This window comes from Erythrolamprus reginae, chromosome 2, assembly GCF_031021105.1.
Source record: "Erythrolamprus reginae isolate rEryReg1 chromosome 2, rEryReg1.hap1, whole genome shotgun sequence".
Classification (NCBI taxonomy): Eukaryota; Metazoa; Chordata; class Lepidosauria; order Squamata; family Dipsadidae; genus Erythrolamprus; species Erythrolamprus reginae.
In genome coordinates this window covers 125,626,687-125,652,118 of record NC_091951.1, presented here as the reverse complement: position 1 = coordinate 125,652,118, position 25,432 = coordinate 125,626,687, and positions in this window count along the sequence as shown.

Below are 25,432 nucleotides of genomic sequence, written 5' to 3'. Positions count from 1 at the left end.
TATCTATCCTCAATGAATTCATTGGAAAGATTCTAGATTTCTTCCCAGCTAAAAGGATGTTTTAGCATTATCTACTAAATTTACATTTCCCAGCCCTTCTCCTCTCATTCCCTGGCAAATACCTTTGAAATGATCATTTCTCCACAGTAATGCCTGTTTTGATTAAAAAATAAATCTCAGCTCAGGAGCAGTGCCTATAAACTGTGTTGCACTTACAGGAGAAAAAGGCAGAAAGCTTCATTGCTATAAAGAGTTGAGTAGATGGACACACTGTACATGCTAGGCAGATGGCAGCCACTTTCATTTGTTGCTGCAGATGCAATTGGATTAACTGGAAGAGTCTCCTTGGTACATAATTCTTTTCTCTTCCTTGGGAAAATTTGTGTTTATAGTTGCCCACATTTTTGCTTCAGTTCTACAAGCCTTCGGATATTCATCTAGATGTGAACAAATTTAAGAAGATAAAATACAGATCAAGCAGATATGCAAATACAAGTTATCTTTGACTTATAATTGGTAATTCTGGAGTATAAGAAGCACCTTTTCCCCCAAAAAAGAGGGTGGAAATGTCGGTGCGTCTTATACATCAAATACAGCCATTTGGGGCCTCCTGAAGCCCTGACCCTGTGTCCCAGTTTTATGAAAAATGGGCCCGTTTTTCACAAAAACAGGGTGTGAGAGAGTTGGGGAGGCCTGCAGAGTGCTCTTGGTGGCTGGGAGAAAGTAAAAACACCCCCATTTTTGCAAAAAAAGAGGCAAAACTGGACCATTTTTGCAAAAATGGGGGTGTTTTTGCCTTCCCCCAGATCCAAGAGCACTTTGCAGGCTTCGCAAACCCTCTGCGTGCCCCATTTGTTTGGAAAAACAGGATCCGTTTTTGCAAAAAACAGGGTGCACAGAGAGTTTGGGAGGCTTACAGAGTGCTCCTGGGGGTGGGGAAGGACAAAAACCTTTTTTCTTACTTACCTCTTTGAAATCTTGGTGCGCCTTATAAACCAGGGCGTCTTATAGTCCAAAAGATGCAGTACCACTTCAAGGTACTATACAGTCTATGGATGGTTTTACAGAGTCAGCATATTGCCCCCACAATCTGGGTCCTTATTTTACCGACCTTGGAAGGATGGAAGACTGAGTCAACCTGAGCCAGTGAGATTTGAACTACAGCTAGCAGTCATCTGAAGTAACCTGCAATACTGCATTCTAACCACTGCACCACCATGACTTACTAAAATAAATTACTCAAAAGCAAATAAGGCAGAAATTAGACTGAATAGCAAATATAGAACATGTTAGAAAAATCCATTTCTTTGAGCCTATAAAGTAAAATGCATTTAGGTAATATTATACAGATTAAACATGCATACGCCCTCTTCCTTAGGTTAATGCAAGATGCCATGAAATCACAAAGATTGTTTTATTATAATCGTAAGTCTCAAAGTCTCAAAACTATGGGACTGAATTCAAATTCCTGAACGTGTGGATGACGCAGACCATAGACATTTATGAGCAAAATTAGCGTCACGTTGTTGTTTGTGAAAATTCAGCCTTAAAGAAATATGCAGGAGTAATAGCACCAAATAATTTATATTTGAGTTTTGGCCCTAGGCCCTAATTCTCCAGAACAAGAGCATTAAACACATACACAGAAATGTCTTATTGCAGTCATACCTTTCTTTCTCTCTCTTTTTCTTGGTATCTTTTCAACAGGGTTTTGGAGAACAAATTAATCACCTACATTGTATCTCTGGCATACAATAGTTTTATTGCAGGCACCTCATCTGTATTTTGATGTGGAATAGTATTTGTGATATAATCCTCTAAAAAGAATATGTATATTGTGCATATGTGGTTTCTGTAATTTAAAATGAATAGAGAGCTCAGTGTTTTGACATCTCTAATTTGAAAGCACTCAATTACAAAGAGTTATTTTAAAACAAATACCAAAATATTAATTGAAAGTACTGTACTGGTGTTCCACTTGTATTTGTTGTCTTGTGAGAAGAAGCTCCAGGTGTTCTAAGTTAGTCCCATTGAATTTAAAAGGAATATAGAGTTGTTGCATAATTGGTCCAAGATTAATACTGAAAGGATTTTTCTTCATTTCCTTTCTTGTAAATTTCTGTTTTCCTCCTGGCTCCTGTTTTAGAAGCACTAGAATTCCTTAGGGTATTTCCATCCCAGAAGCACAGAAAAGAACAGGAAATATTGAATCTTTTTGTTTGTGAGCCAAGAAAGGTAATTTTCTTCCCATTCCTGCTCAAAACTTCTCATTTAATGCAACAAATGGCCATAATTGTTTTTCCAAGCAGCAATATAAAGAAACCATTTGCCTTTCATATGAGAAAGGGAAGCCAATAGCTTGGGGTATTTAAAAAAAAGGTTTGGACTTGGTTTCTCATGTTTGGATTTAAAAGTTGCAGTCTTCATCAGCATGAGAATTATCCCAGCATTCTTAGAGAATTAACCAAGTATTTTTCTTTGAAGACCTGACATTTTTAAAAAAATATGTTTTATTGGTTTTGCACATAAGGTTACATAAAACAAACATAAAACAGTGCACAGTGCATGTGCCCATCACCCGACTGACAATAACCATCACCACCACCACCAATTGCAGGAGGGTCAAATATTTACTAGATTATATTCTTTTTTCCCCCTTAGCTCTAATTTGCATTTGTTTACTATTCAAACAAACCTGACCTGACATTAATTTTATCTTTAAAAAAAGTGGGAAGGCAAAGTCAACAGCCTCTTATGCAATAGTGACCAATAATATGGCCTGCATGTGTGGAAAATTGTGGTCAGTTTCTCTCAGTACATCTCACCTCAACTTGTGGAATGTACCAACCGTGCCACAGACCAAAGATTCACGAATTACTGGGCAGAAAGAATATGCACCCAAATCAAGAAGCTACTTTTAGTTAGCAGACAATACAAACTCTGGAAGCGAGCCATAACTAAAATATGACATTTGCCATAATCTGGGGAAGGAGGGAAGAACATACAGGTGAAGATTTCTACAGGCACCCAAGTCTTGCCAAGTCAATGACAAGACAGATGATACCTGCTACATCTCTAATCTTGTTTCATCCCCTCCAGAAATAGCTTCTTTATTGCAAAACAAAAAACAAAACAAAACACCATCAGGCTATAATCAGATACCGTATATCTCAGGCAAAAACCTTTTTTAAGGTTTACTTGACTCTATTCCTTAAAAATGCCTTTTATTAGCTAATATCCATATTTATAACATATCACATCCTGGACACAAACTGTTTCAACTCCTACCCTCAAAACGAAGCTACACCAGAACAACTAGACGCAAGAACAGCTTTAGCTAGACACAAGAACAGTTTTTCCCCAAATGCCACCACTATGCTAAACAAATAATTCACTCAGCACTGTCAAGTCTGCACTATTATTAATCTTCTCATCATTCCCATCACCCATCTCCTCCTGCTGATGACTATATTACTGTAACTTTGTTGTTTGTATCCTTACATTTTACATTGACTGGTTCTTAAATATGATTTGATTGCTTATTTGTACCCCGACTTCCTTAAGTGTTGCCCTTTACTGTATGTGTTCTGCCGGCGTGTCCCAACTGCCTGTAATTACAGGGTAATTAGTCCAGAAAGACACACACCACATGATAGAAAGAGAACCAAAAGTCTTTATCAACAGAAAAGCAGAAAAAACTCCCTTTTTAAATGTCAAAGGGATTTTCTGGTACACACAAGGCACAGGTTAAATGCAATCCAATTTCTCACCCAGTAACTGGGAAAATTGAGTCCAATTCCAAAGTCCAGAAAGTCCACACACAGTCTTGACTAGGGAAACAGCAAAAACCACGATCTTGACAAAACTATGAATCAGATAAACTTCCACAAGGCTAAACCAGCACGCTGTTCTTTTTATCTATAGCACTAATTACAGCAGCCCCACCCAACCACAGGTGGCCTCACTTATCTGCTGTAATAATCATTCAGTTCTCTCCAATGCATCACTCTACACATGCATGGATCTGTCATAAGTTCTTGTTCAGAATCCAGGGATGATAAGGATGATTGATCTCCTCCTGGGCTGTCTACCAAATTCCCCCCTTCCCTGCTACTCATGCTTCCTTCGTCAGAGCAGCCTTCATCGGGAGATTCTATCGGGAGCAAAACAGGCCTGTGGCATGTGGATGTTTCCCCCACATCCACCTCCACATTGCTTGGGGCAGGAACTGGGCCAGAGCCAACCACAACATGTATGATTCTTGATGAATGTATCTTTTCTTTTATGTACACTGAGAGCAGTGTTGGGAAACTTCAGTGTTCGGAAACCTCAGATCGTGCAGAATGCAGCTGCGAGAGCAGTCATGGGCTTCCCTAGGTATGCCCATGTTACACCAACACTCCGCAGTCTGCATTGGTTGCCGATCAATTTCCGGTCACAATTCAAAATGTTGGTTATGACCTTTAAAGCCCTTCATGGCATCGGACCAGAATATCTCCGAGACAGCCTTCTGCCGCACGAATCCCAGCGACCGATTAGGTCCCACAGAGTGGGCCTTCTCCGGGTCCCGTCAACTAAACAATGTCGGTTGGCGGGCCCCAGGGGAAGAGCCTTCTCTGTGGTGGCCCCGACTCTCTGGAACCAGCTCCCCCCAGAGATTAGAACTGCCCCTACCCTCTCACCTTTCGCAAACTCCTTAAAACCCACCTTTGTCATCAGGCATGGGGGAACTAAGATATCTCTCCCAGGCCTATACAATTTATGTATGGTATGCTTGTGTGTATGTCTGTTTAATAATGGGTTTTTTTAATATTTTAAATTGTAAATTATTAAATTTGTTATAAACTTGTGTTGTGAGCCGCCCCGAGTCTACGGAAAGGGGCGGCATACAAATCTAATAAAATAATAATAATAATAATAATAATAATAATAATAATATGCACCAAGACAAATTCCTTATGTGTCCAATCACACTTGGCCAAAACAAAATTCTATTCTATTCTATTTATCAGGACTTAGATAAATGCCCTGTCCAGATGTTTCTGTTAAGAATTTATTCCTGTTGAACAGTTGAAAAATAAAATAAACCTACATACTCATCAAATAGAACGCATAATTAATGTTCTTTAAATTATTACCTTGTTAAATGGAAGCTAGGGATGATAAAATACAGAAAAGTACATTCAAAGTATAACTTATCTGGAACTTGAAGAATACTGACAGTATTTAAAGAACACCTTCTAGAGAACATATTTACCAGGGAAGAAGCAGTCAGGCATCTAATTGCAAAAGGCCCCAAATAGCAAGAGACATGCATGGATCAGATATGAGTTGTAACAGAAATGCACATTTTGAAACATCCTTGTTTATGTTTTTTGACTGGAAAATGAATTCAGTTAGGTCCCACAGAGTTGGCCTTCTCCGGGTCCCGTCGACTAAACAATGTCGTCTGGCGGGACCCAGGGGAAGAGCCTTCTCTGTGGGGGCCCCGACCCTCTGGAACCAGCTCCCCCCTGAGATTAGGATTGCCCCCACCCTCCCTGCCTTTCGTAAACTCCTTAAGACCCACCTTTGCCGTCAGGCATGGGGGAACTAAAACACCTCCCCCTTGCCCATGTTGTTTTGTTGATTGATTGACTGTGTGCCTGTTTTTTATATATACTGTTTTTATGAGATTATTAATTTAAATTGTAACTGGATGGGTGGGCATTGGATTTGGTATTGTGTACTGTACTGTTTTTTATTATTGTTGTGAGCCGCCCCGAGTTTGCGGAGAGGGGCGGCATATAAATCCAATAAACCTAAACCTAAACCTAATTCTGTCCAGGTGATGTTTGAACATTCAACATGCCTCTAGATGCTTTAAATTCTCAAGGTAAAAATTGCAGAAGGCAGCTAAGATTCTACTTTTGTTATTCCTTGGAGATGCAAATCCAGTTATGCTGCAATTTGGTTTGTAAAATCTGAGCCGAATAATATCTACTTTTGTGCCTCTGCATCAATTATTATATTTTCGACACAGCTATGACCCATATTGTTTAGTTTTTGTCTCCTTACGTCCTATATTTAACTTCAAATCACTTCTAACTAGTCATACCTTATTACCAAATGTGGCCGTAAACAAATCCTTCCTCATATTGTTCAACAGATTTTGTACTAACCCTGAATAGCACAAAGCTCCTAGATATTGTTGTGGTTAGCTCTAGCCCAGCTCCTGCCCCAAGGACTGTGGATGTGGGGGAGACATCCACATGCTGCAGGCCTGTTTTGCCCCCGGTGGAATCTGATGATGAAGGCTCCTTTGACCAAGAAGACATGAGTGACAGGGAGGAGGAGAGTGTGGCAGACAGCTCAGAAGGAGATCAATTATCTAGCTCCTCCTTGGATTCAGAACAAGAGTTAATGATACAGCCACGCATGCGGAGAGCGATGCATAGGCAACAACAACTGAGAGATTATTATCAAAGAAAATGAGGCCACCTGTGGTTGGGTGGGGCTGTGGTAATTAGTGAGGCTGCTATAAATAGCAGCCTGTGGGTTTGGCCATTGTGGAGGATTATCTGATTGTTTGTTGTGTTTCATGACTGCTTTACTGACTTTGACTTTTTGTGTGCTGATTTTTCCCCGCTTTGAAACTAAACCAGAGCAAAGTGTGTTTCACTTTGTGAAAGAAGGACTTTGAATTGCCTCACAGCTGCAAGCTAAGTATCACAGGACTGATAAGGGACTTGTATAAATTACCAGTTTGTTTGGAGATGAGTGCTCTTTGCTATACCAAAAGAGGGCTTAGTTTAAGTGAATTTTCATTATAAAGGACATTGTTTTGAACTTTCAAACGTGTGTGTGTCTGAAATTTGTACCTGTGAATTTTTGGGAGGATTCTACCAGAGAGCCCGACAGAACAGATATGCTGTTGTTAAACTGAATGAAAGAAATGCCCATGAAATAAACACAGGTACTGAAGACACAGATAGTGAAGAACAAAAAGATAATGAATAAGACTTTGTATAACTGCTGATGTCACAGATGGAGAAACACAACACTGGTGGAACAAAAGCATAGCGTGCACTGAACAAGCGGGGAAAGATGAAATTAATTTGTTTCTGATTTTAATAAAACTAATATTGTGTATACTTTGTGTCCTAATCTGGCAAGCAGAAAACAATTACGCTTTTTTTGTATAGGTATAGGTATTTGGTTTTGTGTTTACTCTTCAAAAAATGCAAAAATCCTGGATAAAAATATACACATATGTCTGTGTGCATGGAAATCCATGTGAAATTTTCAAAGACAACATTGAAAACATTTCAATGTTTGCGAGCTAACAAGGAAGTTGCCCAGGGTGTGTTTAGGTTTGGAGGAAATACAAAGAAGGTAAAAAATGAAATAGATTTCTTCTTCTTTATGCTGAATTAACCTTGAAAGCTAAACAAAGCATACAATACAGTGATCCCCCGATTATCGCGAGGGTTCCGTTCCAAGACCCCTCGCGATAATCGATAACTCGCGATGTAGCGGCACGGAAGTAAAAACACCATCTGCGCATGCGCGCCCCTTTTTCCATGGCCGCACATGCGCAGATGGTGGAGTTTGCGTGTGGGCGGTGGGGAAGACCCTTCGGCCGCCCAACAGCTGATCTGCTCCGCAGCGTGGCAGCAGCGAGGAGCCGAAGATGGGGTTTCCCCGTTGCCCAGGCAACGGGGAAACCCCATCTTCGGCTCCTCGCTGCTGCCGCGCTGCAGAGCAAATCAGCTGTTGGGCGGCCGAAGGAACCTTCCCTGGGTCTTTCTGCCGCCCAGGCAAAGGGGAAACCCCAAGATCGCTTGCCGCTTGCCGCTTGCCGCTTGCCCGTCACCCGCTCGCCCGGCCGCTCGCTTGCTGCTTGCCGCTTGCCCGTTCGCCCGCCCGCCTGGCTGCTCGCTTGCCGCTTGCCACTTGCCCGTTCGCCCGCCCGCCTGGCTGCTCGCTTGCCGCTTGCCGCTTGCCCATTCGCCCGCCCGCCTGGCTGCTCACTTGCCGCTTGCCCGTTCGCCCGCCCGCCTGGCTGCTCGCTTGCCACTTGCCGCTTGCCCATTCGCCCGCCCGCCAGGCTGCTCGCTTGCCGCTTGCCCGTTCGCCCGCCCGCCTGGCTGCTCGCTTGCCGCTTGCCGCTTGCCCGTTCGCCCGCCCACCTGGCTGCTCGCTTGCCGCTTGCCGCTTGCCCGTTCGCCCGCCTGCCTGGCTGCTCGATTGCCGCTTGCCGCTTGCCCGTCACCCGCTCGCCCGGCCACTCGCTTGCCGCTCGAGAGCAAGAGGGGGAGAGATAGAGAAAGAGAGAGAAGGAAAGAAAGAGATGAGAGAGGGAGGAAGAGAGTGTGAGAGAGGAAGAAGCAAGATAGAGAAAGAGAGAGAGAAAGAAAGATGAGAAAGGAAGGGAGTGACGTCATCGGGTGGAAAAATCGCGATATAGCGATTCGCAATGATCGGGATCGCGAAACTCGGGGGATCACTGTATTGTACATTCTTCATACCTTCTACATATTCAAAGCCAAATAAAAATACATCTGTGCCACTCAGCTGTCTTCTCAGAAGAGAATACCAGTGAAAAGACTCACTAAGTCAGACTTCATGCCAAGTTTAGGAATAAACCTCAACTCTCCCCACATCCAGAAACTTATTTATAGCAGTAGTTCCAAGACATGAACCAGCTAGATTAGTTGCTTTATCATACATATGTAGAAAGCAGGGGTGTCAACCTCGATTTCATTGAAAGCCACATCAGGGTTGTGTTTGACTCAGGGGGAGCAGGGGGGAGAGTGGGTGTGGCTAGCTCGACGTCATTCATGTCACAGGTACCTGTGGTGGCCTGATTGCTTTGTCAGTGAAAATGTGCTCCCGAGCTCCATTTTTGGCTGCAATGGCCTCCTGCAAACCTCTGCCAGTGAAAACAGAGCTTGGGAGGCCACAAGTTCTGTTTTTACTGGCAGAGCAACCACAGGCTGGTCCTTTGCTGTTTCCATGGTGGCTCCATGGCCCAAATCTAAGGACCCCATGGGCTGGATTTGGCCCCTGGGCCTTGCGTTTCATACCATATAAGGTTCTGTGGACTGCATTAAACAGAAAACCAAGAAAAGAGAGAGACTAGGGTAGGAGAGGAGAGGAGAGAGAGAGAGAGAGAGAGAAAGATTGAATTGGTAGATGAAAATATTTGTAATTCAGAGTTGAAATGAGGGGTGCTTGGTGCTCTCTGAGCTTGCTTGTTTTCTTGCAGATATTTCATTACCCTAACTAAGTAACATCACGACTGCTAGAGAGAGAAAAGTCGGCCATTTTTTGGTGGTCTTAAGACTGTGAGGCACCTGCTCAATGTTGACATAATAGTGCAACTGCTAGCCAGCTTTATTCTTTGCATGTTGAAGCCTAGATTGATATAAAATTCAAAATCTCCTGAAATACCAGGGAAGCTGGAAGGTGAAAGCCCAAAACAATGACACTGCAGACTATTAATGAAGAACTGGAAATGATTCAGCTATGCGGTAAGCAGGGACACATTAAGTGAAGAAATGCCATACTAGAATAGCATGCCAGGAGATGAGATAACATTGTTATTGCTTTAGTATTGTTGCAGAGGGTCAAAAGGAGACAGTGTTGTGACATTGCAGAGCAACTCCATCCTTTACATGTCTACATATTGTTGAAATGCAAGTCCACAAGGGCTTGCATTGTGATTTCAGAACACCCATTCTGTCATACCTTGTAAGGAATAGAAGCTCAACATAAAAGAATAGTTTATGCATGCAGTGTCAATATAGATTTTCTGATCTTCAGCTGAAGGCTACAATGTTGTCATCACCAAGGTTTGTTACCATCTCAGATTCTGACACTTTTAGAGCTACATATTTCTTTTTCTAAGTTCACTGGAATGGTGATGGAAAATCCATGTACAGAAAACACAACAGCTGATTGCAAAGCTAATTCTTTATTTTTATCTCAGGAAGCAATCCTTGTTGGAAATTTAATGAAATATGTTGCAGACTTGCCTGTCTTCTCTAATAGGGCCACAAAAAGGAGATTGGTAGCACTGATTTAAGTAAATTACAATTCATCTTTTCATTTGAACAAGAAAAAATACAACTGCTTGAAACCATGATGTTAAATCTTAGATTATTTGTTTAAACTGTATTTTAAGCAAATTAGAATTCCCCAATTAATGGAATAATAGAACAGAATAATAGCGTTGGAAGGAATCTTGGTGGATTTCTAGTCCAATCCCCTGTTTAGGCAGGAATCTTTATACCAAGTCTGATGAATGAATGAAATTAATGAAATAACAAACTTAAATGAAAGAACAAACTAAGTAATTGGAAACTAAAGCAAGTCCTCCAGGTCTCCTCACAGCTGCATTGAAGGATAAAAATGGACAGCAACGCTTACATGCCTAAGGTTAATTCATGGAGCCCCGAAGAATGAATTTGTGTTACATCCACATAAGGCTAGAAGATGTTCTTAAATCTGAATTTGCCGAAGATTTCAGCTCTTTGAAAATTTTACCTATATAATTAAAAAGTACATTTTGTGACATTCTGTTTTAGACAAACAGCTTCTAATCAGGAGGGTTTTTAGAAATATATGATAGGAAAATCACCTGTGTGAAGTGTTCCCCATACACCTCAGGCTCACATCCTAATTTAATTTATATTCTTGTTTTTATAAAGCCAATGGTACACTAGAGATTAAACTGTATTAATATATAACTGGCACTAGCTCTGTGCAGTAAAAAATGACTGCAGCCTTTAACACAATCCCTGAGGTGGCATTTAATTTCACTGAAAATCAAAACCTTCTTAAATTGTTCTGCCACTTCATAAACTCAATATATCAGTGCATCAGCAATCCGTGAATCCTTAGATCTAGGCACACAATTGGGGGGGAAATCTGCCCACAACTCAATATCGATTCAATGTAAGGCAAGTACAGTGGTCCAGTGGGAAGGTATTCAATAGTTCTGTTATTTTATGCAAGTTGATTACTAGCAGCCCCATCTTATCATGGAGTTTTCATTCAGTAATGACTTCATCCATTCTCTGCTTCTGTTAAGCCTACCTGGATTGTTTTCTGGAACAAAGACCTAACAAGATTGTGTCTGCTAAATTATCATTTTGGTACATGCATTCACTTCCTTGAAAGCCAAGATAGTTTTTTCATCAAGTCAGGCTGCCTTGCTCACAAAACACTCAAGAATTACTTCAATTCTTCTGCCTGAGGCTATTTTACTGTCAAAAGTCTAGGTTTACTCCCTCACTGCTTTGATGGCATATCTTTCAGGTCATTCTGATTTCCACCGTGTTTCCCCGAAAATAAGACACTGTCTTATATTAATTTTTGCTCCAAAAGTTGTGCTACGTCTTATTTTTGGGGGGTGCCTTACTTAAAGCAGCTGCCACAAGATCTGAGGGGACGGGGTGAGACGGAATGGGAGTCGGGATCTGACACGCCGCTCCTGGCCGCCCACTTAACAGCCTCCCAGTCTCTACTGTCTAACCACTCCAAGCTGCAGGAAGGGTAAGGCGGGCTGCAATACCGGCAGCTTTGGGGGCTCCTTTTCTCAGTGGTTTGTTACGTCTAGGCAGCTGCACCAACTTTTTCCTTCCCGGTGGCGGTGATGGCGACGGCTTTCCTTTGAGGAGCAGCAGCGCCGGGAACGTCACATAATGAAGTGAAGCCGCCAGAGCTGCCACTGCCGGGAAGGAAAAAGTTGGTGCAGCTGCCTAGAGGTAACAAACCAAACCCCTGAGGAAAGGAGCCCCCGAAGCTGCCGGTATTGCAGCCCCCTTACCCTTCCTGCAGCTTGGAGCAGTTAGATGGTAGAGACTGGGAGGCTGTTAAGCGGGCGGCCAGGAGGGGGGTGTCAGATCCCGACTCCCATTCCGTCTCACCCCATCCCCTCAGATCTTGTAAACGTATGTAAACTGGACTACGCCTTATTTTCGGGGGGTGCCTTATATTAGCAAATTCTGCAAAACCTCTGACATGCCTTACTTTCAGGGTACGTCTTATTTTGGGGGAAACACTGTATACACTGCCAAATACGTTGGATTTCAAAGTTGTCAAAAACCAAGCACTACAAGTTTTACTTGTGGGCAGTGAAGGGCTGCAAAAAAATTTACTACTACACTGTTGGCATTGTTTATTTTATGGGTGTGGTTTGTTGACCATGTGACCAGGTGGGAGTGGCTTGACAAGCATGTAACTGGCTTAAAGGTGGCCACTGGTCACTGACATCAAGGATTGGGGTTAGGGTGCCTGGCCTCTCCCCACCTCAAAGACATACAATTTCCCTATCCATTTACTATTACTGAACATCCAAAATATACAATTTAATTCTATGTATATATGCCATATGTGTACATACATATTACACACAGGCACAAATATATATATATATTAAAAAAACAGGGCACGAAATTGACTTTGAAAAAACTAAATTACTCCACAAAACAGAGAATTTATATAAAAGAATCTCTCTAGAAGCTATCGAAATTGAAAGGAGACCCTTTTGTTTAAATAAAAGAGATGATACCTCCCGCCTGCCAGAGATTTGGAAACCAGCCTTAAACAAAATAAACACTTCATAATAATCAACATGTCAATCCTTCTAATTATTATGATTTTAGAATTTTATATTTGGAAATCAGCCTTAAACAAAAAACTTCATAAAATCTTCATGTCATTCCTTCTAATAACTATGATTACACCAACCAATCAGATCACTGAAGCATAGTCACCCAATCTATTTGCTACATTCAAAGCAAATCTCCACCCCCACACTACATACTAGAAAGAAATGTCAGTTTGCTAATATTCCATTTACAACAACACAAAGATTGGAACTCCAGCCTGAAGATGGTGAATGTGATTTCACCGAAACGTCGCATAGACATGCAAAACATTACACAGGGCAAAACCCGAACTCAGAACAATCTACATACATATACCCGTGAAAATTTACGAAAACAAATATCTTGCCTCTACGGGGAGGACACTTTCCTACTGACTAAGACCTATGAAAAACTTGAAGTCAGAAAAGCCTCCATCTTATGTGATCTCACATTCCTACGCAACTGCAGGGACAAAAAAATAATTCCCAAATACTTCCAACTAAAATTCCACCCAAAAACCCCAACCATAGAGAGGATCCTAAAAAGAACTGAATTAGCCCTAATCAGAAATGAACTCCACAAAAAAAGATTCATACTTGATGAAATCAACAAAAGTCTACTCTCTCTTCACCTTAAAATCAGTAACCAAATACACCCTATACTCTGGGATAAATTCAAACAAATATCAATCTGGAGGGCAGAAACAGAAACCCAATACAAGACAGACACACATAATAAGAAACTCCAAATACTAGAGGTACAGCAAAAACCCAGCCCTCCACAACAACTTATGACCAAAACAGTACATAACATATCAGACAAGATACTCACCACTACAGAAACCAATATTCTTTCAAAAGGATTTAATTTTGCAATAACTCCAAGACGGATACCAACTGAAAACATCATATGTGGAATTGAAACAACTTTAAATAAAATCAACCCAGATACTGCTAACAAAATCAGACTTAAAGTCACTAATATTCTCTGCTCTAGTAAACCTCCTAAAAGCAACATACAGCAGGAAGAAAGAGATGCTCTTATCAATCTGAAGAAAAACCAGGAAATAATAATCCTCCCAGCTGATAAAGGAAACTCCACTATAGTAATGAACACAGCAGAATACAAAGAAAAAATGACAAATCTACTACAAAACCCGGCCTACAAACTCCTAAGCACAGATCCTACCACCTACCTAGAAAAAACCACCAAATCTAAAATCAAGGCCTCTCCCATCAGCAAAGAAATCCAGCAAAAAATCATCCCCAGAGAAAAATCTTCCATATGTCCAAAACTCTATGGCCTTCCAAAAATACACAAAGAAGGAATACCTCTCAGACCAATAGTCCGTTCTATAGGCTCCCCTCTACAAAACCTTGCCAAATTTTTAGCCAAATACCTTCAACCATATACAGAAACTATTACCTCATATGTTCAAAATTCATTCCACTTTATACAAATAATTAAAAAACAAAACCTACAACCCGATGACCTACTTGTAAGTTTCGATGTCGTGTCCCTGTTCACACAAATACCTATTAAAGAAGCCTTGACAGCTATCCAGGACAAACACAAACCCCCCAAATATATCCTAGACCTTACCAACCACTGCCTGACCAATACATACTTCATCTATAATGAACAAAGATATAAACAAATAGAGGGAGCCCCCATGGGATCACCTCTATCACCTGTCATAGCCAACCTCTATATGGAATATTTCGAAAATAATGCTTTAGGGCAAGCCAAATACAAACCCAAACTTTGGCTGAGATATGTTGATGATACCTTTGTAATTTGGCCACATGGTAAAGAAAAACTAGACAATTTCCTCACACATCTCAACAGCCTACACCCCAAAATACAGTTTACTATGGAAACAGAAATCAATGATCAACTTCCCTTTCTAGATGTACTGGTCTATAAAAAACCCAATGGCAGCCTAGGACATACTATCTACCAAAAGAAAACCCATACCAACCGTTATCTAAATGCACACTCACACCACCACCCCGCACAAATCACCTCAGTGGCCAAAACTCTCATCACCAGAACCAAACGCTTAGCTGACCATGAGCACTTAAAAACTGAATTGAACAAACTCAAAGATGTACTAATTTCTAATGGATTCAAAGAGAAAACAATAACAAACCTAATCAATAAAGAGACACCCCCCAAAAAACAAGATCAAGAACAGGACAATGGCACCACCATCCTTCCTTACATCAAAGGCACCACGGATAAAATTAGTAAAATCCTGCACAAACATAACATCAAAACCTCATTTTGCACTAACCAAAAAATATCTAATATCCTAAGGAGCCCCAAAGATAAAATCCAATTGGAATACCAAGGAATCTATGAAATCCCTTGCAAAACATGTGCAGCCACATACATTGGACAAACTAACCGAAGAGTGAGCCAACGCATAGCAGAACATGTGAATGCAGTCAAAAAACAAGAAAAGACCTCCTCCCTTGTCCAGCACATTAAAAAAACAGGGCACGAAATTGACTTTGAAAAAACTAAATTACTCCACAAAACAGAGAATTTATATAAAAGAATCTCTCTAGAAGCTATCGAAATTGAAAGGAGACCCTTTTGTTTAAATAAAAGAGATGATACCTCCCGCCTGCCAGAGATTTGGAAACCAGCCTTAAACAAAATAAACACTTCATAATAATCAACATGTCAATCCTTCTAATTATTATGATTTTAGAATTTTATATTTGGAAATCAGCCTTAAACAAAAAACTTCATAAAATCTTCATGTCATTCCTTCTAATAACTATGATTACACCAACCAATCAGATCACTGAAGCATAGTCACCCAATCTATTTGCTACATTCAAAGCAAATCTCCACCCCCACACTACATACTAGAAAGAAATGTCAGTTTGCTAATATTCCATTTACAACAACACAAAGATTGGAACTCCAGCCTGAAGATGGTGAATGTGATGTGCTCTTCTAAAATTATACACATTCAACCTCATTTACTGTGATAGGAGAAACATACCCAGAACCCAGAAGGGGGAAAAAAAAAAAAAAATTTCTACCGATTCTGCATACTTGACTTGAATTTTTCTACTGGTTCTGCATGCCTGACCATTTCCATAGGAGCCCATCACTGCTTGTGGAGTTCTGTTAAGAGAAGCCATTTACTTTTTACAATTATTTTTATAAATAATTCAAGGCAATGAACATACCTAGCAGTCCTTCCTCCTCCTATTTTCCCCACAGCAATCCTGTAAACTGGGATGAGCTTTGAGAGAGTAACTGTCCCCAAAATTCAGTCTCTTGCTCTCTTGCTCTTGCTCTTTCTCGCTCACTCTCACTCTCTTCCTCCTGCCCTTTTCCCCTCCCCCTCCCCCTCATCTATCTATCTATCTCAGTGTTTCCCAACCTTGGCAAGTTGAAGAAATTTGGACTTCAACTCCCAGAATTCCCCAGCCAGCATTCGCTGGCTGGGGAATTCTGGGAGTTGAAGTCCAAATTTCTTCAACTTGCCAAGGTTGGGAAACACTGATCTATTTACCCACCTATCATCTATATTTTTGTCATATATAAACCAGAAAACTCATATAGGTTTTCTGAAATTGATTAGATCAGGTTCTTTAAGGAGGTGGCTCTACAAAATATGCTATGGGCAAGGGTACTTAGGGATGATAGGAAAAACAGTCCTCTAATTTCTGCTCCTATGATGAATTTGTGAGCAGAGAGGTCTTTTTACACAAAAACATGTTTTTACATCTCATTAATATATAGAAATTGGGGAGTGTTGGTTTGAACTTATGCAGTTTTGCACAGAAGTAACAAACTAGAGTTTACATTTAACATTCTACTCCAGGAGCAATGGTTGCCCAGTGGTCAGAATGCAGTGTTGCAAGCTAACTCTGCCCAGTGCCAAGAGTTTGATCTTGACTGACTCAGCCTTCCATCCTACAGGTCGATAAAATGAGGACCCGGATTGTTGGGGACAATATGCTGACATTTGTAAACTGCTCTGAGAATGCTGTAAAATACTACTGAATAGTATATAAGTCTAAGTACTGTTTTTATCTCCAGATTTCGATTAATAGCACAGTTCTAGAGCTGTATGTATCCACTTTAGTTTGTGGCACAAACATGCCATAGCAATATCCTCCCCCCCCCCCCCCTGCAGTTACTCCAGAGATTGACTTTATCTCTTTCTCAGCCCATGCTATCTATTAATAGGGCATTGGAGTAGGAAACTATTTCTGTGTTTTTAGCAAGAAAACCATATGGCTAGAAAATATGAAATAACATCCAAGATAACTTAGAAGACATTCTCTATTTACAAGAACCTCTGCTATAGAAAACGAAATAAAATCAGCACTTCAGTCATTATCAAGTCAGAAAGCTACTGGAACTCATAAAATATTTATTTAATTTAGCATGCTAGAAAAATAATGCTTAGAATCGTCAATCATAGACTAAAGCCGTACATGGAAAAAGAAATGCCAGATGTTTAAGCTGGCTTTGGAAAAGGCCAAGGAACACAATATATTATTACTGATGCATGATAGATAATTTAAAAAGCAAAGAATATATTTTTTTAAAAGTCACTATATACATCAATGATTATGGAAGGCTTTCAATGATGTCAATTATGTCAAATGTGCTGGGAAAAAATGAAAAAGCCAAACATCTCATTGTTTTTATGAGAAACATATGTAAGTCATCAAGTTGTAGTACACACAGAAAAAGGAAAGGTAAGGAAAGGAAAGGAAAGATCTACATCATTGGAAGATCTGCCACACCAGGCTAAGCGCATAATAACATCATAGAGGAAAACTACCTATGAAGTCACTAAGAGTCACTAATATTATTATGACTAGCACTAGGAAAGTTATCTTTACATTTCCAACTGCCATCATCAATCAATTGTCCATACTGGACAAACAGAACTCAGATCGGACCCCTTTCCTAACTTTTGGGAAAAGTCCAACTACCCGGATCCTTCAGTGACTGACTTTAAGGTTTAAGATTATCCTTCAGAAAAGAACTATAAAGCCTGAATTTTTAATCAAAACAATCAAGTTAAAAGCTCTCAGGAGATTTAAGGCATTTTCTTTTAGATTAATGAGAAACCAATTAGATCAGAATCAAGTAATTAAATGCAATTCAAGTTTGTTAATAGCCATTGTCTATTAAGAAATACTGCTTCTTATCTTTTCACCATCCTCTATTCTCTACCTCATAATCAAATTTAATGCGTACTGTATATAACAGTCCTCTCTCAGGGCTATAATATTTGATGAGTAATACGATAACAACTTTGCTAAACTTTAAGTAGACACAAGACTCTAAATGATCTCTAACCAATTTATTTCCAATTAAAGATTAATTGAAATTTACTAATCACCAAAACTAAAGTTAACTAAGTGATTAAAATAACAATTCATTGATGATTGCATTAACACAAAAAGGCTCAATTAAATTTAAATTCAAGATTTTTCTCATCAGTACATCTCATCACTACATTATATTATGGATCTATATTATGGTTTATAGTCTTTTCTGGAGTCATTACACAGAATGAAAATAACAGAAAGACTAATGGGAGTGACTAATGTTTTATGCACGCCCAAAACATCATAGATTAATTTTGGATCCAGATTTTATGCTAGATGTGTTAGTTTTTCCATACGTGTGGATTTGTAAACACATAAAAGTTAAATATATATTCACTCTGCTCCAATGCACTTCCATTCTGGAATCAGAAATTCCAATAAGCATCCTCCATTATTTTTGTGATTGTTTTGTTTTGGAGCTACATGTCATATTATTATTATATTAGGCGTGGAATTAAAGTTTTTTGCCTGAATGTCTTGCCCTAGTGGGATACATAAAACCTGTAAATAGGACTAAATTGATCCTATTACCTCTCAGTCAGATGCCCATTTCTAGGCTGTCTTTATTGCACCTAGAAATTCACAGTACAGTATGTCTTGGATGGTTATGGCTCTTTATGATTAAAGGATTACATATTTCAGTAATAAACAATAGAATGGTAAGTGTGACAACTTTCATTCAGTATTGGGAATTTCTAGTTTTTCAAATCAAGTGAATGTTGTTCTCCCTGCTTGTTTATTCACCTTTTTAACTTATAGCCTTCAATTTTTGTATTGTCATAATAAAAGATTGATTAGAATAGACCTGGGATCAGACAAGTGTTCTCATCTACATCACTACTTCTTGACCTATACAAATTTGGGTTCATTCTGAAATAGTTATTACGAGGACATTTAATGCCTCCATTAAGCGTGCCTATTTTCAAAGGTAATTCTGTGGGTCAAATGGTGCAAGAACAAATATATTGAATAAAGGTGGTTTGTGTTGCTAAGCAAAATCCCCTTCTAAAGGCTTTTCATAACATTCCAGGAAAGCGTCCCTATGAAAAGGGCTGTTTTTCTGTCTTTGATTGAGAATATAATGACTTTCGGCTTATCACTGTGATTCACTGGCTGGTACATCCTGCTCTCCAGTTCTTGGTAATTCAGTAAAATCAGTTCTTGTTCTATTTTATCAATATGAATGTTTAAGCTTTTCAAAGTTCAAATTTCAAAAAAAAGTCTTGGAGACTTTCCAAACCACTAGCCCCATTTGTCTGCCAAAACTTCATGGAACATGAATGTGGCATCATTTTGAGTTGTCTTTACCTTTGTCAAGGGCTATGAGGACAGTCAGAGTGCTCTTACCAAGAGTGTGCCTTCTAGACACTTAAGAGTAGCTTTAACAGTGATCCCTTTAGCTATCTCCAAAAAAAGCAATAGGTAAATATTGTTTACATTCAACTTCCTTAGAAGTTGAAAATTTCATGGTACTGCATTAAGCTTGCATTACAGAAGCATGGTTTGCTCTGGGAAGTGTGAATAATTAACACAGCAAGTGACTCAGAGTCTTAGTAACCAATAAAAGAGGAGGAAGGGAAGAGAATAGTATACACATGTTCTGGTCATTACTGTTTTAAAGGTTTGTTCTTTGCATATTGCATATAATATTGCATATTATAACAGTCATGTTTAATTTGAGTCACACTTAATATCCACCAACTTAGTAACAAAGCTTAGAAAAACACCAGCAGGTAAGGCAAATCTCACTGGTCACTCCTGTATAGACAAATCTACCAGATTCTGACTTTTCCTTTTAGGAAGAAGTCTCCAAACATGGTTGGCTGAGGAATTCTGGATATTGAAAACCGCAAGTTTTCAAGTGCCAAGTTTGGAATTCCCTGATTTTCGGGATTTTTCACTAGTCATTAGTTTCTGGGCCTTTCCTCCTCTTTGTCAGTTGTTTGTATACATTGTATTCAGTCCTTCCCATTTCTGAAAATAATGCAGTATTTCTATGTTTTTCCCTTTTTTCTCCTTACAGTTCTAAAGTTGCCAAGCCTGGAATTCCCTGATTTTTGGGATTTTTCACTTGTCATTAGTCTCTGGGCCTTTCCTCCTCTTTGTCAGTTGTTTGTATACATTGTATTCAGTCCTTCCCATTTCTGAAAATAATGCAGTATTTCTGTTTTTCCCTTTTTTCTCCTTACAGTTCTATCATAGCTCCAATAATACAATAATCACAGCTATAGGGAACATTTTGCTCTTTCATTCCTATGTTCGTCTGTAGGTCCATAAAAGTCTTGTAGCAAGAAAGAAATGATAGTTCAGAAGAACCCTTGCAAGGTAATGCTGAAGACTTTAATAAGTTTTTCACAAATAAAATCACTCAGATCGGGATGGACCTTGACTCCAATTGGAATGCAGTGTTGGCTGACAATGAGTCAGTCAAGGTGACAGGGCCCCATCTTAGTTGACCTGTCTGGGAGGAGTTTGACCTGGTGACACCTGATGAAGTGGACAAGGCCATTGCAGCTGTGAGTTCTACCACCTGTTTACTGGACCCTCCTGGCTGATTTTGGACAGCAGGGAGGTGACACAGAACTGGGTCCTGGAGATTACCAATACTTCATTGACAGGGGGTCCTTCCTGGCTCCCTGCAAGGAGGTACTTGTGCACCCCCTCCTCAAGAAGCCTTCCCTGGATCCAGCTGTTTTTAATAACTGTCGTCCAGTCTCCAATTTTCCCTTTATGGGGAAGGTTATTGAGAAGGTGGTGGTGCTCCATCTCCAATGGTCCTTGGATGAAGCCGATTATCTAGGCCCTCAGTAGTCAGGATTCAGCCCTGGCTACAGCACAGAAACTGCTTTGTTACACTGATGGATGAATTATTTCTGGCGGGCCCAGGATAGGGGTTTATCCTCTAACCTGGTGCTCCTTGACCTCTCAGCAGCTTTCGATACCATCGACCATGGTATCCTTCTGCGTCGACTTGAGGAGCTGGGAGTGGAAGGCACTGTTTTATGTTGTTTCTCCTCCTACCTCTCTGGTTGGTCGCAGTCGGTGTTGGTGGGGGGTCAGAGGTTGGCTCCTAGGTCTCCCCCTTGTGGAGTTCCTCAGGGATCAGTCCTCTCCCCCCTGCTGTTTTAGACAGCTAGAATAGAATTCTTTATTGGCCAAGTGTGATTGGACACACAAGGAATTTGTCTTGGTGCATATGCTCTCAGTGTACATAAAAGAAAATACAGTGATCCATCTATTATCGCGAGGGTTCCGTTCCAAGACCCCTCGCGATAATCGATTTTTTGCGATGTAGGGTTGCGGAAGTAAAAACACCATCTGCACATGCGTGCCCTTTTTTTTCTATGGCCGCGCATGCGTAGATGGTGGAGTTTGCGTTCCCCGCCGCCCACGCAAAGGGGAAACCCCGATTCGGCTCCTCGCTGCTGCTGCGCTACCGAGCAGATCAGCTGCTGGGCGGCCAAAGGAACCTTCCCTGGGTCTTCCCCCTCTTGCTGGCGGGCGGGCGAGCGGCGGGCATCAGCAAGGAGCCGGGGTTTCCCCTTTGCGTGGGCGGCCGGAAAGACCCAGGTTGGGGGTTCGGGGGGGTGCTGGGAAGCCCCCCAGGCCGGCTGCGACCTTTTAAAACAACCGCGCTGCTTCCCAGCTGACTCCTGAAGCCAAATGCGGAAGTTCGCCTTTGGCGTTTGGCTTCAGGACTCAGCTGGGAAGCGGCGCGGCTGTTTTAAAAGGTCGCAGCTGGCCTGGGGGGCTTCCCAGCACCCCCCCTAATCCCCAACCCGGGTTCAGGGGGGTGCTGGGAAGCCCCCCAGGCCGACTGCGACCTTTTAAAACAGCCGCGCCGCTTCCCAGCTGACTCCCGAAGCCAAACGCGGAAGTGGGGGTTTTTTTAATTAATATTTTTTTAAAAATCGCGATATAGCGTTTCGCGAAGATCGAGATCGCGAAACTCGAGGGATCACTGTATACATTTGTCAAGAATCATGTGGTACAACACTTAATGATTGTCATAGGGGTCAATATCTACATGAAACCGCTGGGTGAAATCATCCATGGGCATGGGGTGAGCTGTCATCAGTATGCTGATGACACTCAGTTAAACATCTCCACCCCATGTCCAATCAGTGAAGCAGTGGAAGTGATGTGCCAGTGTCTGGAGGCTATTAGGATCTGGATGGGTGCCAACAGGCTCAAGCTTAATCGTGACAAGACAGAGTGGTTGTGGGTTTTACCTCCCAAGGACACTTCCATCTGTTCGTTCATCCCCCTGGGGGGGAGCTTTTGACCTTCTCAGAGAGGGTCCACAACTTGGGCATCCTCCTTGATCCACAACTGACTTTAGAACATCATCTCTCGGCTGTGGCAAGGGGGGCCTTTGCCCAGGTTCACCTGGTGCACCATTTGCAGCCCTACTTGGACAGGGAGTCTCTGCTCACAGTCGCTCATGCCCTTATCACCTCAAGGTTCAACTACTGCAATGCTCTCTATATATGGAGCTACCTTTGAAAAGTGTTCGAAAACTACAAATTGTGCAGAATGCAGCCGCATGTTTCTCCAGCACTCAGCAGACTGCACTGGCTGACAATTGGTTTCCGGACCCAATTCAAAGTGTTGGTTATGACCTATAAAGCCCTACATAGTATAGGACCAGATTACTTGCGGGACCGCCTTCTGCCGCACGAGTCTGGTTAGGTCCCACAGAGTTAGCCTTCTCCAGGTCCCATCAACTAGACAATGTCATTTGGTGGGACCTAGGGGAAGAGCCTTCTCTGTAGGAGTCCCGGCCCTCTGGAATCAACTCCCCCCAGAGATTTGCACTGCCTCCACCCTCCTTGCCTTTCGTAAGAGTCTGAAAACCCATTTATGCCATCAGGCTTGGGGCCACTAGACCCCAGCCTCTGCCCAGTGAATGTGTAGGATGTGGTAGTATGCATGTGAATGTTTGATTTTTAAATGTTTAGCTTTTTAAGATAAATTTTAAATTAATTATTTCTATTAATTGGATTTGAAGTGTTTTATATGTTGTATTTTTTATTGAAATGTTGTAAGCTGCCCCGAGTCCACGGTGAGGGGCAGCATATAAGTCCAATAAATAAATAAACAGCACAAATAAAATTAGCCAAGTCAAGGACATCAGCCAAGCCGGTAGCAAAAGGTTGTTCCTGAAGTCAACCTGAACTATTGGAAGCTTATCCTATATTGAAGAGTCACTGCTGGGGCTTGTGGAGTGCTTGTAACACTATAGTCAGGCATTTGGTAGAGGCATCTTCACCTTGCTCTAATATAAGTAGTTCCTGACTCATGACGGGCCACTTAGTGACCATTCTAAGTTATGATGGACCTCCCCCACAAAAGGGCCTTACAACCCAGTTAGACATTGCTCTCTCCCCATGGTTACATAACTGCATTTTGGGCACATAGCAACTGGCCTACATTTATAATCATTTGCTCTGCTGTCACGTGACTGTGATTTACAACATTCTTTTCTGGAAACCAGAATTTACTTCCAGTTTCCTGCAAAACTGGTACATAGAGACCAATGTATTCGCTTAGCAACCACCGCATTCACTTACTGACCGCCATGTTCACTTAACCATCACTGCAGAAAAGCAGGCCTGGTTATGTGTAAGACTCAATTATGATTATAAGTCAAGGGTTACTTTAGAGGGTTTTTGATAATTATTATTTTTTATTTATTTGTTTAGTCCAATACACAATAATACACAATGAAGGTTATAAAGGATATAGTAGAGAAGAAATACGAGATATAGGAAAGACTATAGGACAGGGGACGGAAGGCACTCCAGTGCGCTTATGTACACCCCTTACTGACCTCTTAGGAATCTGGAGAGGTCAACCGTGGATAGTCTAAGGGTAAAATGTTGGGAGTTAGGCGATGATACTACAGAGTGCAGTAATGAGTTCCACGCTTCGACAACCTGATTACTAAAGTCGTATTTTTTACAGTCAAGTTTGGAGCGGTTGATATTAAGCTTGAATCTGTTGTGTGCTCTTGTGTTGTTGTGGTTGAAGCCACATATTCATAAGGTACTGTATGTTTGAAAATCTCTTGTCACACACACTCACACTGGAAGCTGTGAAGTGGAGAGTTAACAGAGCAGAGGTAGCACATTTAGTGTGTTTTCCCTGAACATATATGGTCTTCTCAGTTCTTTATTGTTTTTACATTTTTAAAGTATAAGTCACTCAGAGTTGCTCTGGAATCATGCAGCTTTTAAATCTAACACAAAAATTAAAAAAAATAAAATAAAATAAAATCTGTTCTGTCCTTACTTCTTCCTCATTGCCTTCTTTCCTTTCTTGCCCTTTAAAAAAATGCCATTCCTATCATCCTTTTCCTTTCATTCAGGACTGTATGACTGTAAATTGTTGCTTGTATCCTAAGATTTTTATTAATATTGATTGTTTCTTCATTGCTTATTTGACCCCTATGACAATCATTAAGTGTTGTACCTCATGATTCTTGTCAAATGTATCTTTTCCTTTATGTACACTGAGAGCACATGCACCAAGATAAATTCCTTGTGTGTCCAATCACACTTGGCCAATAAAGAATTCTCTTCTATTCATTTTTTTTAATCAGCTGCAGTCATTTTATTATTCCGCATGTTATTTGATATTCTACAGTGTCAATACAATATTCTGGCCCCTTGAGAAACGTTTCCTTTTTAAAAAATGTTTTTACAATATATTCCACCTTGCATGCTAAGAAAATGTATTTTCTGCTAAAACCAATCAGCATGAATTGCACAATCACTTTAATAACTGAAAGATACTGTAGAATTCCCCAATGCAATCCACAAAAGCAATGAAAGCATAATCCAGTGTGTGAATATAATTACAGGTGTAAATATTATATTGTATTCTGGTTCTGTCCACTGTCTATAATCTGCAGGTCCCCGGAAACAAATCAGTGTTGCTTTATACTATCACTGAACAGCAAAAGGTTGTAGGTAAAGAGTTTCGAAGTTGCTGCCAATCCTCTGGCAGCTCGGGAGAGGTTGGTATTCTTAGTGTGATGATGTTCAGAGAAAACTTATTTTTAGCTCACTATGGAACAGGTGACTGGAAACTCTGTACCAAATTATTCTGGTTGGAATATAGTTCTGCTGAGCTCTGTTGACATTAGCACCACCTGGAAAGTCCTCTTGTTTCTCATTTCTCTTTTCCCAGTCAGGATCCCCTTATGTGGTTAGCCTGCGGCTTCCAAGTGTTTAGAAGCTAAAAATGGGTCGGTGAACATAATTTCAATTCACAAGATATAATCACAGGACTAAGATCTAATCATAGATACAAGGAGCCAGGCATGGCAGCAAAAGTCTCATCTGAGTGGAACCGCTTATCTTATAGCTATTAGATTAGTGGTTCCTGGTGCAACAGGTCCTCCAAGATGTG